This window comes from Haliotis rufescens, unplaced genomic scaffold, assembly GCF_023055435.1.
Source record: "Haliotis rufescens isolate VD_foot unplaced genomic scaffold, xgHalRufe1.0.p SCAF_15, whole genome shotgun sequence".
Taxonomy (NCBI): domain Eukaryota; kingdom Metazoa; phylum Mollusca; class Gastropoda; order Lepetellida; family Haliotidae; genus Haliotis; species Haliotis rufescens.
The window spans coordinates 18033726-18053581 of NW_025963835.1; the positions used below are offsets into that span (position 1 = coordinate 18033726).

Below are 19856 nucleotides of genomic sequence, written 5' to 3' on the forward strand. Positions count from 1 at the left end.
AGCATGCGGTCAAATTAGAACGAGCAGGATGCTCGATAACTCGTGCTGTACTTCCTCTAAATAATCATTCTCTGATTTGCAACGCAAGCCTGGATTTACGGCTGTTGATTCCAGAGCACCCTATGCGAAACCGCATACATAGATGGACTAACGCCTAGTCTGTTAGACTAACATATAGTCTCTGAAATGAACATATCGTACAGAAAAAAACAGTTGTTCAGTTATCTTAATAAAAATCTAATAAAAAGGGAGCCCAGTGATTCTCTTCATTTTCAGATACTGCAGTAATCTAGACTTGCCAAACATTATAGACTTGCGTGGGCTGTAGTTGATATAAATGTATCAGGGTCTGACTACTAGTCTGTGAAAACATGTCTTCAAAATTATTGTTATTTATATTTTTCGATAAAACTTTTCATCCTCTGTTGTTTCATGTGGAGTCAAGGAAACTAGACTCAGGGTCGGATCTTGACGGTGGGTGGGGAGTGGGGGGTTTGAGGAGCGGGCGCCCCGGGGATGGCCACCCTCCACGCCACCCCATTTTTTACATACTATGACATTGTGTATGCGCCTACCGTTATAACATATTGAGTTGTTGGTCAAAGTAAAATTAACAATGGTTTACATACAGTGTGTGAGATTTTGGATACGCTCTTGTATGTCTCTTGAGACATCACGTTTCAGAACAGATGCAGTATGTGATCCTATAAATGCGTTTATATACTGGAAATAATACCTGTATATGAAACAGATACGTAACGGCTAACGAGTGAGTGAGTGAACCGCTTTGAACAGTATTCCAGTTTTATTACGGCGTGTCAGCTTAATGTGGGCGAAAAGCCCGAAGTGATGCAGGTCTTAGACGTTTACCACTTTGGTGAAACCCACGAGCACAGGTATGGTGCTGACAAACCTAGAAACATAATCAGGGCAAAGCGGGATTGGAACCAACCGTCATAGGTTTCTGGCGCTCCCAAGGGAAGCAACTCTGCACAGCGTATCGCGGCGCCCTAGACGACTGGGCCACCCGTGCCCCGAGTAGTAGTAGTAGTAGTAGTAGTAGTAGTAAGAACATTAAGGATAAAGAAAACGGTAAATTAATGTATATGATGAAAGTGCTTGTATTGCCGACAACGACAAAGCAAAGACGTACAACCATATATATACGTCTTTGGGTGAAGCAACATATCCACCGAACTGATGTGCGTTAAGAGGAAGACGGTGTTTGAATGGAAGGGGGAAGACAACGGAAATGTTTAAAATTCAAATTACAAAACATTTCCGCCACATTTGGCAACACGTGCCACCCATTCAACCTGCGTTCCACTGAACACAACAGAGAAAGCTGTTGCTCAAGAATCACGCTATAACGGGGTCAAGGGGTCACAGATCGGCGTGTAGCGGTTGCCTTTATGCTCTTCACTATACGGTTGTCGGTGGCCACGTTCACATGGCTTGCGTAGCGTCTTACATTTCCACTTCAAAACAGAAAAAAATGGAGGCGGACACTAAGGTAATATTTTTCTGAAAATATTTTCTACTTAACTGTCGTTGTTCCGATCTTTGTTTGTTTATTATTTATTTATATAGAGCGAGGTTGATTTCGCTGGTAGAGCATATCTTAAGGGGCTGTGGAATTAGACTAGTGCAGTGAGTACTGAGATCTTATTTTCTCGTTATTTTGACACATGCATGTGTACACGTGCGTTGTTTGACACTGTGTTTACAAATACAGGGTTCGGGTTATGGAATTTGGGATATTCTCTCACTAACTGGTTTCTTTAAACAATCTCATAAACATACTTATAGCAGAGAAATAAACTTTAAGAATTTCATTGATCAGTATTTTAAATTTATATATTTGCAAAAATGATTGTTTTTGCGTTTGTACGCTTTATTTCAGGAATCGTTAGACTGGTGATTGAAAGCTTATCTTAATAATGTAAAATAGAGTTTTAATCTGAAGACGAAATATGTATTATGGAAATATTCAATGATCCTTTTTTCTTTAAAATCTAAGAAATAAATATTTGTTTGTGTACCCACTGATAATTATTCTTGGATTCAAGTAATATTGACATTTAGTCTGATTTAATTTATCAAGCAGTTATTTATTTTTTAAGGCCTTTTTTTCTGATGCCGTGTGATCGCTGGTAATTATATATATATATAACATAGGCACGTCTTGCTTGCTAGACTGGTTTTAGTTAAGGTACATGCATATGTATTCCACAGTGATTGTGTGGAACTATTGGCTAGTCCTGTTTGTCTAGACTATGGCGTATATGGTAAAATATACAGAAGACAATTATTGGATTATTGGAATAAAACCTATTTCGGTAACTTCAAAGATGAAAGTGTACCTAAATTTTCATTGGCACTATTGATTTTATGGATTTGTTGTTAGCCATTGTCGTGGCCGTAGATGTTATTGACGTTCATGGTGGTGACATGTGGATAGTATTGGCAATGATCTAATAGTTTATAATGGAAATGTATAAAAATGTTCTTATAGTTGTGGTGTTCAATGATGCCAGACTTGACCCATTGTGGATTTGTCGTCGTGGATGTCTGTACACTAACCTTTTATCGTCGTCGAGGATGTCACAATGTACACTGACGTTTTATTGCCGTCGTGGATGTCGCAATGTAAACACACGTTTTATCGCCGTCGTGGATGTCGCAATGTACCCTAACGTTTTATCGCCGTCGTGGATGTCGCAATGTACACTAACATTTTATTGCCGTCGAGGATGTCACAATGTACACCAAAGTTTTATTGCCGTCGTAGATGTCGCAATGTAAACAGACGTTTTATCGCCGTCGTGGATGTCGCAATGTACACTAACATTTTATTGCCGTCGTAGATGTCGCAATGTACACAAACGTTTTGTCGCTACAGTTCGTGATGCTGTCTGTGAGGCTACTGATGTCGGCAGTTATCATATTGAATTCCATATGCCATTGCTTGATCAGATATTCCCATATCCTATCCATGGATGAATTACAAATTATTCTGACATTTCGATTAATGGGATCATTTATAAATGTCCTTCATCCTATTCCCACACAAAGCCATACCTTGCCTGGACATTGCACATGTAGAACTTGGGTTAATGGACGGACACACGCAAAGACCTGTGGGAACCAGACAGCCAACTCTAGGGGGTAATATCGTATCGTACTATCGCTTTGTCGCGATATCACGTGGCTTTTTCAGGGCGAAATGGCGATGGCCCCTCTCAGCCACTGTACATTACAATATATATTAGGTGTTTCACTACTCTTTTGTCAAAAAGGTATGTTAATTTCAGCGCGTGGCCTGTCAAAACTGTTATGTTCATGTCACTTTAATTCAAACTGAATGCACACCAGACCCTCAATTTGAGTCTTGTCTTAAGTCTTGACCGTTGGACCCTTTGCTGCCCTGTTTTAAAAGTGAGCCAGGATCTTGTCTTGACCGTTGGGGCCCTCGCTGTTCTGTTTTAAAAGTGAGCCAGGGTCTTGTCTTGACCGTTGGACCCCTCGCTGTTCTGTTTTGAAAGTGAGCCAGGGTCTTGTCTTGACCGTTGGACCCTTTGCTGCCCTGTTTTGAAAGTGAGCCAGGGTCTTGTCTTGACGTTGGACCCTTTGCTGCCCTGTTTTGAAAGTGAGCCAGGGTCTTGTCTTGACGTTGGACCCTTTGCTGCCCTGTTTTGAAAGTGAGCCAGGGTCTTGTCTTGACGTTGGACTCCACGCTGTTCTGTTTTGAAAGTGAGCCAGGATCTTGTCTTGACGTTGGACCCCTCGCTGCCCTGTTTTGAAAGTGAGCCAGGGTCTTGTCTTGACCGTTGGACCCCTCGCTGTTCTGTTTTGAAAGTGAGCCAGGGTCTTGTCTTGACCGTTGGACCCTTTGCTGCCCTGTTTTGAAAGTGAGCCAGGTTCTTGTCTTGACCGTTGGACCCCTCGCTGTTCTGTTTTGAAAGTGAGCCAGGATCTTGTCTTGACGTTGGACCCCTCGCTGTTCTGTTTTGAAAGTGAGCCGGGGTCTTGTCTTGACCGTTGGACCCCTCGCTGTTCTGTTTTGAAAGTGAGCCAGGGTCTTGTCTTGACGTTGGACCCCTCGCTGTTCTGTTTTGAAAGTGAGCTAAGGTCTTGTCCTGACCGTTGGACCCCACCCGGCTCTGTTTTGAAAGTGAGCCAGGATCTTGTCTTGACCGTTGGGGCCCTCGCTGTTCTGTTTTGAAAGTGAGCCAGGGTTTTGTCTTGACCGTTGGACCCTTCGCTGCCCTGTTTTAAAAGTGAGCCAGGATCTTGTCTTGACCGTTGGGGCCCTCGCTGTTCTGTTTTAAAAGTGAGCCAGGGTCTTGTCTTGACCGTTGGACCCCTCGCTGTTCTGTTTTGAAAGTGAGCCAGGGTCTTGTCTTGACCGTTGGACCCCTCGCTGTTCTGTTTTGAAAGTGAGCCAGGGTCTTGTCTTAACCGTTGGGGCCCTCGCTGCCCCGTTTTAAAAGTGAGCCAGGGTCTTGTCTTGACCGTTGGACCCCTCGCTGTTCTGTTTTGAAAGTGAGCCAGGGTCTTGTCTTGACCGTTGGACCACTCGCTGCCCTGTTTTAAAAGTGAGCCAGTGTCGTTGGCCCCTCTCATGGCTCTATATATGTTTTGAAAGTAAGTCAGGGTCTTGTCTTGACTGTTTGGGGGATATAGGGGGTTGGGGAAGGGGAAATTTGAGTGCAATTTGAAGAACAACATATTAATTTGAATTGAATTTGAATTGTGGAGTTTGTATGTTGGCCTCTTCAAGACTCACGTCTCTAGACTCACGGTTCATTTCGAGTCACGTTTGACAGACCATTGTCACATGATATTGCACTGAGCAATGCTCATATTATCAACCACTAGTTTGTCTTTTCACAGCCAGTATGCGTCAAATGAATCCTGCAAGTCAAAACTGCTTGTGTGACACAAGTACTGTACTGACAAATGTTAATTATAAATTATGAGAGAATGAGCAATCAATAAACGGTTATGCGCAGAAACTGGTTTCTTAAAAGTTTTTAGCAACAAAATATTTCGTAAAATGTAAAAATCTAATCCCTCCATTAAAAATGTGTTGAAACATTTTCTATTCTTTTAGGGTCTTATGTGATCGGTTTTTTTCTAATTCTGTGGACAAGTACTTTTTTGATGCCATGGAAAGTTACGACAGAGGGACTGACGGGAACAGACAGGTAGGCTAGTATTAATTGCTATTTTACGGTGCTTAAATACCACCTAAACGTTTCCAAAATACTTGGAAAATCTTTAAGTGCCCACTATGTCTGCGTAGTAACACTATAAACCTCAGCACCATCTCCCGAGCTTTCACACGTTCATTTCAGAAACAGCAATTATTTCCGTACATCCAAGAAGGGAGGGAGGTTCGTGTGTGTTCGGCAATTATCGGGCAATAGAACCGCCGAAGTATTTACCGCCGGATACCCCTTACAGGTCCGCTAATTAACAAGTGAAACTTGGGCAGATGTCTGTCATTTTCAATGTATTTCTTATCCATGTCAATAAAATACACGACTGCCGCATCAGTCCCAGATGCCGAGATCATTAATTATCAATATATCGCGATAAACGTGATGCTGACCTTGATATAAACTGTTTGGCCTTTGAAGGTCATTGTGCCTTACAGAGTGACTTTTATGTTGTGAATGAATTACTGTTGTATTTATCGTGTTGGCCATCTTGATATCTACATGTTTGTAATTATCACTGTCTGTAGTTTTAGTGTTAGACAGCTAGGGGTTAACTGAACTTGTTTGTTGTCTAACATGGGAGCCAGCAATATCCCAGCTATATGATAATGGCCTGTAAATAGTGAGTGAGTTGGGTTTAATGCCGCTTTTAACAGTATTCCAGTTATATCACGCAGTGTCAGCTTAATGTGGGAGGAACGCCCAAAGTCATGCAGGTCTCAGACATTCACACTTCTGTGAAACCGACGAGAATTGGTATGGTGCTGACAAACCTAGACACATAATCGGGGTGAACCGGGATTGGAACCCACAATCATAGGTTTCTGGCATGCCCAAGGGACGCAAGTCTGCACAGCGAATCGCGGCGCCTTAGACGACTGGGCCACCTGTGCCTGACTACCCAATCCATGTATGGTCTTTGTCACTCCATAGAGAAACACAAAATATATATTGATATTAATTAACGAAGATAGTTGCATGTGTGCTAATACGTATTTAGTCAAAACAAGCCATTCCTATTACAAGCTATATTACAGTAATGATGAAAATTGCAAAGTGTGCTTTCAAGAAATAACCATTTTGCTAGCGATAAACATCATCATTGAGTTTTGATCACATGGTTACAATGAGAGCTAGTAAGGATTGGCAGGCAGGTGACTGCAAGTTGCTGTATGTAGATTTGTGTGCATCTTAAACTCGCTCAATGGTGCTGGATGTACATAACCAGCATGTACCTGACCAGCACGAACTGAAAAAAATATGTGTGCAAATGTAGTATTCAAAGCACTACTGACCCAGTTTGAGATGCAGTAAGCAGCAATCCTCAAGGACTATAGTCCTGCACCATGACTGTGAATATCTGTATTTTATGAAAACAAAACCATTCAGGATTCAGGGCCCCATTCCACACATCTTCACGAAGCAAGAGAGTTAACCGACTATAAAAGTCCAGTTTCCACCCTTGCCGAACTTGGCTGGTATTATGGAGTTAGATTTTGGCTGGACTAACAAGTCAATGCATAGTCCAAGCAAAATCACTCACTGAAATAAAAAACCAATTCGTAAACTGTTTTGCAGATTTTGGTCGATTGCAGGATTTACACAGCATGTGCACCGCCAACTCGTTGTCAACAGATGTTTTCCAAATCTTTTCAAGTTTTTAATCAAGGTGCTCACGTGATTTGATGTACTTGATTGTCGATCAGATCGTCTTGACTGGGCGCCGCCATTTTGTTTGAAGCAAATGCAAGTGATACGTGAGGTGGAATCTGATTTGTCGATAGGAGAGGCATAGAAGGGACTTAACTCGTAACAGCCACTGGTGGCGCTACAATCGAGCCCAGGAATTCCAGCCTAGTTCGGCAAGGGTGGAAACTGGACTTTTAAAGTCAGTTAACTCTCTTGCCTCGGGAAGATGCATTCCACAAAGTGATTGCTACAATGGATGATCGTAAGCCTTCGTTAAAGTATGGGAGTTGGTGCTAAGAACACTTTGTGGAAGGGGACCAGCTCTATTCCACATCAGCATCAAGAAAAACAATCGAGGCGAAAACTATATTTTGTAATAAAAGATTTCTTAGACTATGAGTTGGTCTGCCGAAGGACCCAGGGCCTCCTTTTCGAACACTGCTGGGGTAGCTGCAAGCAACGATTTTCTTCCATACACAGGTTTATCAAGATGCAACATTGTGATCCAAATGGCCCATATCTGTGTGTGTAGATGACAAGGTAGGGCTATCTTTCAGGTGAATTAGTAAAGGTATTTATTTTATCTTCACTGATTATCTTCTACCTGACCTGATTGATGATATGAACTGTTTACCAGAGGTGAGGATAGTTTTACCTATATAAAAGCTCAGTGCTAATATATACTACTCAAAAGAAGTTAAAGAAAACCCCATTTTATTCATTGGACTGTACTTATTCTGTCATGGCTGGTGGGTCATATTGCAACACAGCCTTCCAGTTGTGGGGGGGCAGTCGTCTAAGTCGCCGCGATTTGCTGTGCAGAGTTGCGTCCCTTGGGCATGCCAGAAACCTATGATTGGGGGTTCGAATCCCGGTTCGCCCCAATTATGTTTCTAGGTTTGTCAGCACCATTCCCATGCTCGTGGGTTTCACCGAAGTGGTAAACGTCTTAGACCTGCATCACTTCGGGCATTCCTCCCACATTAAGCTGACACGCTGTGATATAACTGGAATACTGTTAAAAGCGGCGTTAAACCCAACTCACTCACTCACTCACTCACTCACTCACTCACTCACTCACTCCAGTTGTGGGTGTTCTTTCACTTGTTATAAGTGAGTGAGTAGGGTTTTACTCCACTTTTAGCAATATTCCAGCAATATCAAGGCGGGGGACACCACAAACCCGGGTCTGAAGCGTGATGAGCGAACAAGTTAACCACGAGGCTAGCCCACCGCCCCTACTTGTTATAAATAGTATATCTCCAGGTTAATGAATATGTGAACAATATGGTCTCATTAAGATAATATAACTCCTTTAATTGTATTCAGTAAATTTATATTCACACATGTTCTGAATGTAAACTGAAGAAGGCTAGTACTGAAGTAGTTAGAGATACTGAATGGAAACTCACTGATGATATGACAGCAAGTAAGATTCGGTAACTGATTAGTATGACTGGAGTTTGACCCCTCTGGTGATTGTGGCTTAGAAAAGATCCCAAGCTATCTATGCTGGTCATAAGAGGTGACTTGATGACATGTGGCATCATACTCGACCACATAAATATTTGCTCACAATATCAATCACTGGATTGTCTGGTCCAGACGTGTATTTACATACTGCAGTCATATGGCTGGTATATTTCTGAGTGTGGCGTTAAATAACAAACACACACACACACACACACACACACACACACACACACACGTGATAGAGTTTGAACATTACTGGAAGCACAGGTGCTCCAGGTGTCTAAGGTGCTGTTACTTGCTGTACATCCAATGATGAATGGTTCTGATGCCAGATTCATCCTCATTGTGGTTAGATCTAGGTTTGTGTGGGATTCATGAATTGTTTATATGTCAAGACCAGCATAACTTGGGCATTCCTACACTATGACATACTAGTAACGGAAATGCTGTTCAAAGTCACATTAGACCAAACTCACTCACTCACTCACTCACTCACTCACTCACTCACAATTGTATAATGCTATGGTTACAATAGTAAACCAACAATACATATAGAACAGAATAGAATAGGTACAGAACATCCTCATAGGGCAGGGTACAAACAAAGTGTATGTAATATATATTTGGCACAGTCTACATTTACTATAGTAACTACACAATCAATACGAGTCGAGCATTATGTGTTGTTTACGTGGAGGTAGGGGTGAGTCAGGGTTATTGTTTTTCTCTGTATGTTTTCTCAGTATGTCCAGATTAACCTGAAACACGGGACAGACACTCTTTCATCTGTGTTTACTAATGGTCTGATATACTGACGGTTCCCCTCATTCACTAAGCCTCTGCTTCACATTAGTACTGACATCCAGGCCAGACAGTGTTGAGGGCTGGGTCTTTGCATGTTAACGTTCATCCCAGACTAGTTGTACTTGTTGTACAGGGACAGGTATCAGGTATACCTAGGGCCATGATTTGGGGATTTGTGTAGTTGTTGTAACCACAGGCCTGAAGACCAGATGATAAATATAGGTAAGTCAAGCTTGTCAGCATTTGTATTATTATGCATAAAGTAGACCCCCTCAATATTGTAGTGGATAGAGCGTCTGCCCAGAGTGCGTAAATTTGGTGGTTCGATCCCCAGTCTCATCATACCAAAAATTATTAAAGATGGTACTTGTTGTTACCCTGCCTAACACTTGGCATTAAGCGGATAAAACCAGGACTGGTGGGATATTCATGTTTAACTGTGACATGGTATATCAGTGGGCTAGCACTATAAAATGGCATTAGTCTGGACTAGCACAAGCAGACACACGCGTGCAACCACGCACACATGCACAACATAAGTGAAAAAGTCTTGAATGCAACATTAAACCCAATTTCACCTTAGCACCTTGTGTAGAGGAGACTCAAGGTCTAACAAAGGTGATTTACTTTTGACAACAGAATCCAAAGGTACCTTATTTTGAAAAAAACCTGCTAATTAGGCCACAATGATACAAGAGTGGGAGTTGGGAGGAATTTTATTTTTGTAGTTTACCTTGATGTGAAAAAAACTATTCCAGTCATCTGTGTGTAGGTTTTTGGACATCATACGTTTTCAGATGGCCTGTTTATCGCTGTTACTCATGCTATAACGGGTGATGGAGCATTACTCTGACATTGTAAATACTTAGATGATGGCTTGTTGTTAAGAGAAAGTTGTCTTTTTTAAGTGAATGAGATGGTGTTTGATAGTTAGGTAGGCAGCAACAAAAATCTAATAATTAATTTATTATTGTCTGTTGCACATAAATTGAAATATATGTGTTTCCTGAAACCTGATCAATCCATCATTTCACATGTGGTGTGGAAAGTATAACCTGTATTTTAAGGTCATTCAGGAAACTCATTAAAATATAGTTTCTGAGAAATTATAAAAATACTCTGCTTCCTGGCAACCATGGTTAATTATTCATTTCGTAAATCTGGTATTAATGTATTTCTTATTTTTGCTTTTTAACCTATGTGAAACACAATATACTGTTGTCCTGATCACTATTTCCAGTGGGGTAAATATTTCCAAGTCAGTAATGATGATAGACTTGGAGCCATCAGGCAGCAGTTTGCCACTGCCTTAATGCTAACAGTTGACATTAAGCTTCCATGGAAGTTTTGGAAGATTTATGGTATTCATAAACAGGAAATAACTCTACATGTTAACCAGCCTGCCAAGGTGAGGTATTTTGGTTAGTTAGTGGAACCAGCAGCTGCATCCATGTGGCGGCTAATGTGTGGTTTGAATTACAAACAGGTAGCAGGTTCTCAAACTGGTCCTGCACCATGACTGTGGAATATATTTATTTTATAAAAAAAACACAATCTAGAAACATATACAAAAGCAAGTCTAGCCAGCCCTAGCTAGCTCTATCTCACATGTGGGGCGGTCGGGGTAGCCTAGTGGTTAAAGCGTTAGCTCGTCACGCCGAAGACCCGGGTTCGATTCCCGACATGGGTACAATGTGTGAAGCCCATTTGTGGTGTCCCCCGCCGTGATATTGCTGGCATATTGCTAAAAGCGGCGTAAAACCATACTCACTCACTCTATTCCACATGTAATCAGCATAGGTAAAAAATTATTTTTTTTATTTTTAGAGTCGGGAAGGGTATTGTGTAATATAAGATTTCATAGACTAAATCTAGAAATGTATACAAAAGCAAGTCTAGTCAGCAGACTCTGAGTGGGGTATTCATGTTAAACTGCGGCATGGTATTTCAGTGGGCTAGCACTAGAAATCGGCATCAGTCCGAACTAGTACAAGCAGCCACACACACACATACAAGTGCATGCACGACACTGTAGACGTGCAATAATCGTGGACGCGATGTTGAACCCCATTTCACCTCACCTCGCTACTGTCACAGTTGATTCCGAAAGTAACATCAGATTTTCATAATTTCTCAATTACATAAGCCCTTTAGACTGTCTTCCAGGCCCTCGAGAAACATTAAAATTGAATCCAGATCAAGTCTAGAAATTAGGCATTGCTCTATTTGAATTTTACTTTCTATTTTGTTGATATATATTTTTAAATAAGACTTGTGGTACTAAATAAAAATAAAAGTCCTTTCTGTATGCCAACCTCAGCAGACTAACATATAGTCAATGAAATCTTTGTCACACAATAAATTTCTCTCCTCTAAAATTAAAACAACTAGTTTGTCTGAATTTTTTTTCCTGATGCTGATTTAATACATCTGGCTATGCAAAGCTCCTTTCAAAATTATCACAGATTATGAGCAACACTGGTAAGGCATGTTAATTTTTTTAGAAGTAAAACTGATTTTAAAACTGAGTTTGAAGACTCCATCCTTACTCAAATTCAGATTCACGGGGTCCTTAATTAGCCATGGCCGCCATGCCTTCAGGGTCCATCTCCTAATATTTCCAGCATGACATGATCAAAGAGGTTACTGGTACATTAGAATCAAGTTTTTAAAAACAATATTTCAATCAAAAACTACAATTTTTGTTTTTTTATCAAATGTATTTTTGGAAATTTTATTTAAACTTATCTGTAAATCAGGAAAATATTTTGATCATGTATTGTTGGTTTACTATCCTAATAATAACATTATGTAATTTTAAGTAAGTGAGTGACACAGAAATAGGCTTCAGGCATTATACCCATGTGGGGAAATCAAGACTGGGCCAGTGAATGACTTATCCATGCCCTTGTACATTGTGATACAGATGACTGAGAGTGAGTATGGTTTTACGCCGCTTTTAGCTATATTCCAGCAATATCATGGCAGGGAACACCAGAAATGGGCTTCACACATTGTACCCGTGTTGGGAATCGAACCCAGGTCTTCGGCGTGACAAGCGAACGCTTTAACCACTAGGCTACCCGACCGCCCAGATGACTCTGAATAATCTGTATCATGACTGTATCGCATTAAAAATACCCTGGCAAAATTTGAATAATGTAAGTCCATATTTTGATTCCCAAATCCTGCTTTGAATTTGTTTTAATGTTTATCAAAACATTTTATCATTTTGACAAACATTTACATTTGCAATGTCTAGATAATAGATTTTTTTTCTCGAAATGTCTTGTGAAATAATACATTTCAATACATCTCACTCTGCAAACAAGGTATTGTCTGTATCACGACTGTATTGCTTCAGCGCTGACAGATAGCCAGTATAACTTTAATAGCGTAAGTCCATATTTAAATACGTGAATCCTGCCACGAGTTTGTTATAAGGTTATTTAATTGTGTAGTTCTAAAAGGAGATGCTAGATTCCAGTGTAGCATGATAAGGGTATTTTTCGTTCGTTTCTAATCCGGAAAGTCCAACTTGGTTTACACAACCTTAAAATAGCACCAGTAAAACTCAGCCTAGCATGGGCCCAGCCGATTGCTGCTGTAGACGGTGGATTTGTAGGGACAGGGCTTGACAGAAGGAGAAGGTATTTTTGTAATTTAATTACATTTCACAGAAAACACACCCTATTCGCCATCTGATATTTGTGGGTATGTAGTGTGTTCAACATTGATTTTTCAAATTGTATCTGTATTCTGATGCATGGATAGATTTCCTCATGAAGTTTTCAAAAATCCATCTTTTTTGCTCATATTGGCTATATTTATGTACTTGATAATGCCAGTAAGTCCAAAATTTGCAAGTGTAGAATGGAAACATGCCAGATGTTGTCCATATTGGGAAACCTACACTCATTCTTATTAGATACCATTTTCAGCAAATGTGCAGTATCGGACTGAAGTGGTGTTTTATTTTTTATCCACGTTAAAAATGCATTTACCGTATTCGACGTAATAAGCACCCACGGCAATATTTGCTCATATATTGGCTAGTGAACAATCCCAATTAGCAACCCTTCCGATTGATCAATGTACACAAGACCGATTTATTCGCGTATAATACACACTCGTGTGTTATATGCACCCTTAATTATGGGCAGTTAAATTCTGGAAAAATATATCTGTCGTACATAAACATTTCAGTCTGTCACTATAAACCACGAAATTTATCTTTGAACTCTGTTTTTTTTACCAACATAATATTCTAATAAGAGCCCCCTATTTCTAATTTTGAGAGCGCCCTGAGCGCTTATAATTATTACTTCGAATACGGTAAGTGTAAATAAATATTAAATTTTCGTTCATCGTAAGTATAGATATCGGTCCAAATACTTTAAACTGACTTTATTTCGCTAAAGACGTATATACAATCTATATACGTCTTTGATTTCGCCATACTGCAGTTTTACATTGCGTAAATCAAACTGAAAGTCACGGAAGAGGTCAGGTGCATTGTGCTCAATGTCATACTTGGAAAATGGAGGCTCGGTTTTACAATGCCTGCAGAATGCAAAACGAATTTGATCCATGTGATGGGTTTGTTATGGTATGATAAAGTGTTAATCTCGAAAAGGTCTCGCTATTGTTTATGAATGAAAAAAGGTTTCAGCATGCGATTTTTTGAGTGAACTTTGTGAGGTTATGGTTATCCAATCTAAACAAATAAAATGAGATCAGTCTTGCATGACACATGTGTGATGTACAGATTTACTATCAATAAAGTTTAAGTGAGTGAGTGAGTGAGTATGGTTTTACGTGACGAGCGAACGCTTTAACCACTAGGCTACCCGACTGCCCCAATAAGAAATAAGTTTAAGAAATATGAATGATTTTGAATATTTATCTCAATTTGTTTTAACCTACTCAAATAGTATCTGGGGTTGAAACTATGCAGTAAGGTCATGATACGATACATATCATGATACATAAGTCACGATATGATACGTATCACGATACATAGGTCACAATACATATCACTATATATAGGTCATGATACGATACATATCACTATACATAGGTCATGATATGACACATATCACTATACATAGGTCATGATACGATACATATCACTATACATAAGTCATGATACGATACATATCACTATACATAAGTCATGATACGATACATATCACTATACATAAGTCATGATACGATACATATCACTATACATAAGTCATGATATGATACATATCACTATACATAAGTCATGATATGATACATATCACTATACATAAGTCATGATATGATACATATCACTATACATAAGTCATGATATGATACATATCAGGATACGTAGGCCACAATATCATACATATGTATCATGATATGTATATTTACAAAAAATCACATGGGAACTTCTTGACTTTATATTTTAGAGCAGGTTCAAAAGGAAAAGTTAGCTATAGACATGTTTGTATCGGCTATTTTTAGTAGTGAACATGAAACACTAATTACAACACATTTTGTAATGACTGACAAAAACACTGGGGGTCATTAAACGAGTAGGAAGTAATTCATTTCAGCAAGTGTGTCACCTTGTGTTGATGCAGAAAAAGAACCTTTTGTTTTATCCCTAATGAAATGTGAAGTGTTGGATCTGACAATCCCATTCAGGAGTATAAACTGGTTCGTTAGTTGTTCACACAACAAGCCTAACGCTGTTCTCTGGGTGACAAGAATAATAACAAACAGCTCTGGTGATGTTAATTAAGGTGAGATCAATTTTACACCACAAAAATATTCACATAGTCCTTTGACCAATAGATGCTATTTTTAATGTCATCCAATCGCAGCATAAGATAAATCGTCAAGAGCCTATAAACTCGTTCAGCCAGACAGGGCCCAGTCAAACACGCGTATTATTGGAGCAGTTCCCTACAGCATTCTGTCACATTCATAGTTGTGTAGAGAAGAGGCCATATGCTGACCAGAGCTTAGAAGCTGACTTGACCACTTGTAATGTAGTCTGTTTTACAGACCCTGATACAAATATATCAAATACAGCCCATGCAAGTCTATAATGTTTGGCAAGTCTAGATTACTGCAGTATCAGATTGAAGAGAGTCTCTGGGCTCCTTTTTATTATATTTTTATTAAGATAATTGAACAACTGTTTTTTTCTGTACAATATGTTCATTACAGAGCCTGGATGTTAATCTACTTGTTATGGTACATTTCAGATTCTTGGTTAATACTGCACTGCAGTATGAATACTGACCATACATTGTCAGTTTGAATGCTCATAAAAGAACTGCTTTAGGATTTTTAGGGACCAGTCATTTATAACAGTGTGCATGCGTGAGTTCTTGTTTTGATGCACTAATGTATTGAAAATAATGAACCTTCCCTAATGCTTGTCATAGTTTTGGATGACCCTCCCCATGTCCTTGCACCCGTGAAGATTCGGGGTAGAACAGCAAACCATGCTTGCCGTAAAAGGCGACTTTGCTTGTCGTAAGAGGCGACTATGGGGTGGTCAGGCTCGCTGACTTGGTTGATGCATGTCATCGATCCCATATTGCATGGATCAATGCTTGTGATATTAATAACTGGATTGTCTGGTCCAAACTCGATTACAGACCACTGTCATATAGCTGGAATATTGCTGAATGTGGCGTTTAACAACAACCCAACCAACCAACCCATGACCTTGTACATCTTTTTCACGAACCTCCCGACACAATGCACAAAGCACTTTATATTTGAATATATAATGTCCATATGTACATGATCTTCACTAAATATGTGTATTACTTTTATACCCTCCCCTCAAGCCTGTCGAGCCCCCCATCCCCCTCATGCCCTCCCCTGTAATAAATGACCGATCCCAAAGACCTTCATTTTATATTTTGTTAAAAACAGTTGCAAGCAAGTTGAACAAGCACGTATCTATGTAAATCATATTGTATATTGCAATTAACCAGTTTATTGACATCTCATTACATTCCTAATGGCTCTTCTTTGTGATAACAACCCATAAAAAGGCAAAAAGAGGAAAATTAAGGAAAAAAATAATGTTTTTGCCTCCTGCCACCTGATAACAGCTGGCAAAGACCATTTAATTAGTTAATGGTCTCTCATCAGAGTCATAATGTATGCCTTAGATGTTGCTATTGGATATATATTTTCGTATTAGCGGTCTATTCTATTCTGTCAAAGATATTGCAGCACAAAGGGAACTGGGAACCAGCCTACTGGTGTATAATGACAAACTCCATCTCAGTGTGTGTAATGTGAATTGCTGTGAGGAGCTTGAGGAAATATGTGTAGAATCCTGTGTATTTATTTTGGAGGGAACTTCTCATGAAGAAAAAACATTTACATAATCAACCTTTCAAGCATTTTGTTTATGAATACTAAGTACACATAATGTTTAATTTGATACTATAGGCGTCCATTGTGGTTCACTGACCCCACGGGGGCATGCCAGAAACCTATGATTGTAGGTTCGAATCCTGGTTCGCCCCGATTATGTTTCTAGGTTTGTCAGCACCATACCCGTGCTCGTGGGTTTCACCGAAGTGGTAAACGTCTGAGACCTGCATCACTTTGGGCTTTCCTCCCACATTAAGCTGACACGCCGCGATATAACTGGAATACTGTTAAAAGCGGTGTTAAACCAAACTCACTCACTATTGTGATGTCACGGGTTTGTGTGTACATTCCCAGTCAACTTGCCAATGTTTTGCACACTTCAATTGCTCATTCCATAAATTTAACTACTGTGTCACATGTTGCAATAAAGCCTTGTTATTGGTTGTTAGTTGTTGGATGAATCTATGTTTAGCTGATAACACTGTAGGGGTTGCCATTAATGTGATGCATGAATTACTCTGTGCAGGGTAATGAGTGTCATACTGTTTACCGTATTCGACGTAATAAGCGCCCAGGGCGCTCTCAAAATTAAAAATAGGGGGCTCTTATTAGAATATTATTTTGGTGAAAAAAACAGAGTTGAAAGATAAATTCCATGGTTTATGCTGACAGCCTGAAATGTTTATATACGACAGATATATTTTTCCAGAATTTAATTGCCCATAATCAAGGGTGCATATTACACACAAGTGCGTATTATACACGAATAAATCGGTCTTGTGTACATTGATCAATCGAAAGGGGTGCTAATTGGGATTGTTCACTAGCCAATATATTAGCAAATATCGCCGTGGGGGCTTATTAGAGCGGGGCGCTTATTAAGTCGAATACCGTAGTTTGTTTCTCATTGTCATACATTAGTTTAGAAGGAAGGTTTAGAATAGGTTCCCCTGAGCACTCTATTACTTGTCATGAGAGAAGACTAAGTTAGAATGAGTGGTCAGACTTGGTGACTAGGTTGATTGACTGTCATGGCGTCCCAGTGGCAAGGAATGTTTCTCATAATAGTAACCATTGATTTGTTTTGCACAGAATGTTTTACAGGCCTCTTGATTTTGAAGGAATATTTTTGACTCTGGAGCAAAAAAAACAAAACAATAAAACAAACAGTAAAACACAACCAGCCACATCATACATCAACAATAAGCTCTGTCCAACTCCTGGACCAATTTCTAAGTACTGGGTAATCTTGATATATGCCCCCTAGTGAGACCAAAAATTTACATAACAGTCCATATTTTCTTGTCTGTATGACAGATATTTTTAAAGAAAACAGCAGCGCAGAAGGAGTATGTTATTGCCTAGGAACTACAGTATTGTTGAACAAGTTTGAACCTAGTTTATTCACCACTGCTTGACCTTTGAAAACTATCAGCACATAGAAGACAACCTTTATCTACCACCCTGTCCACGTAGGCGAATCTCGGGATGGTGGTGATAATGATGATATGATGATGATGTGATGATGATGTGATGTGATGTGATGTGATATGTGATGGTGATGTGATGTGATGTGATGCGATTAGATGTGATGTGATGTGATGTGATGTGATGTGATGATGATGTGATGTGATGTGATGTGATGTGATGTGATTGTGATGTGATTGTGATGTGATGTGATGTGATGTGATGTGATGTGATGTGATGTATTGTGATGTGATGTGATGTGATGTGATGTGATGTGATGTGATGTGATGTGATGTGATGTGATGTGATGTGATGTGATGTGATGTGATGTGATGGGATGGGATGGGATGGGATGGTATGCGATGGGATGCAATGATGGTGATAATGATGTGGTGATGATTGTGATAATTGTGACAATGATGATGATGCGATTAGATGTGATGTGATGTGATGTGATGTGATGTGATGATGATGTGATGTGATGTGATGTGATGTGATGTGATGTGATGTGATGTGATGTGATGTTGATGATGATGTGATGCTGATGGTGATGATGATTGTGATGTGATGGTGACGATGATGATTGTGATAATTGTGACAATGATGATGTGATGTGATGTGATGCTGATGGTGATGATGATGATGATGATGATGATTGTGATGATGATGGTAATGTGATGGTGATGAGATGTGATGTGATGTGATATGATGATAATGATGATGATGATGATTGTGATAATGGTGGTGGTGGTTGTTGTGATGATAATGATGGTGGTGGTTGTGATGCTGCTGCTGCTGCTGCTGCTGATGATGATGATTATGGTGGTGGTGAGATAATATATATACATATGGTATGTTTAAGAAATGTCAGCCATTGAAAACAATATCCTTCCTGATTTATCACCTGTAATCAGAGCTTGTTATCAAACAGTCTGGGGTTCTGATTAACTAACCTCCATGTGCCGTGGTGATCATTTAACAAGGATATCTTGGCTCATCTCCTGCAAGGTGTGCGCAGCGCGATTACAGATGATGTAATGGCCACGCCAGGAGGAGGCTCACACAGGAAGCCCAGAGCCTAGACTTGCACAACGTCTCCAAGGAAAATATTATTAGTTTAAATCATAATTTTTAGATTATATAAATAAAGAACAAGTTGTCACTATATGAGACTGGCATCCTTACTGTCCGCTTATCTAGACTTGCCTATTATAAGGGTAGAATTACTTTACACCCATGGATTTATCATTCAGTACAGCCTTTGAGCAAGGCTAGCAAGAGCCCTGCAGCAACTTTCACAAAACAAGGGAGACTGGGGTGGGGACTGGGGGTTGGAGGTGTTCTTCATCCTTGAGCCTCTGTTTCCCCCAGCCAGTCTGCTATCCACACCCACAGTCACTACCACAGAAACACAACCACTGCCTAACATCAGCCACTCCCATGACTCAACACAACCTTAACACAACCACAACAATGCTGCTGACATCCACAACACAACTAGACCCACAGCACACCCATAGCATAAACATAACATTGCTACTCCCATAACACTACACCTATTCACCGTAACACCTATTGTCACAAAACACACACACACACACACACACACACACACATAGAATGAATGTCAGGTGATATTAGGTGAGGTGAGGTGAGGTGAGGTGAGGTGAAATCATCCAAGAAGTGCATGCACGTGTGTGTGTTTGTGTCTGCTTGTACGAGTCCGGGCTGATGCCGATTTATAGTGCTAGGCCACTGAGATACCATGCCACAGCCTAACATGAATACCTCACTCAGACACAGTAAACTGACTCAAAGCCA

General features: G+C 39.9%; 1 protein-coding gene across 1 annotated transcript in view; it reads left to right on the forward strand.

The window, feature by feature from the left end:
- Window positions 1–1394: 1394 nt before the first annotated feature.
- Window positions 1395–19856, forward strand: part of LOC124138660 (septin-2-like) — a 123880-nt gene continuing 105418 nt past the window's right edge. Inside the window, exon 1 of the mRNA XM_046505411.2 lies at window positions 1395–1513. The gene's annotated coding sequence lies outside the window, so the exon portion shown is untranslated. The remainder of the gene's footprint in view (window positions 1514–19856) is intronic.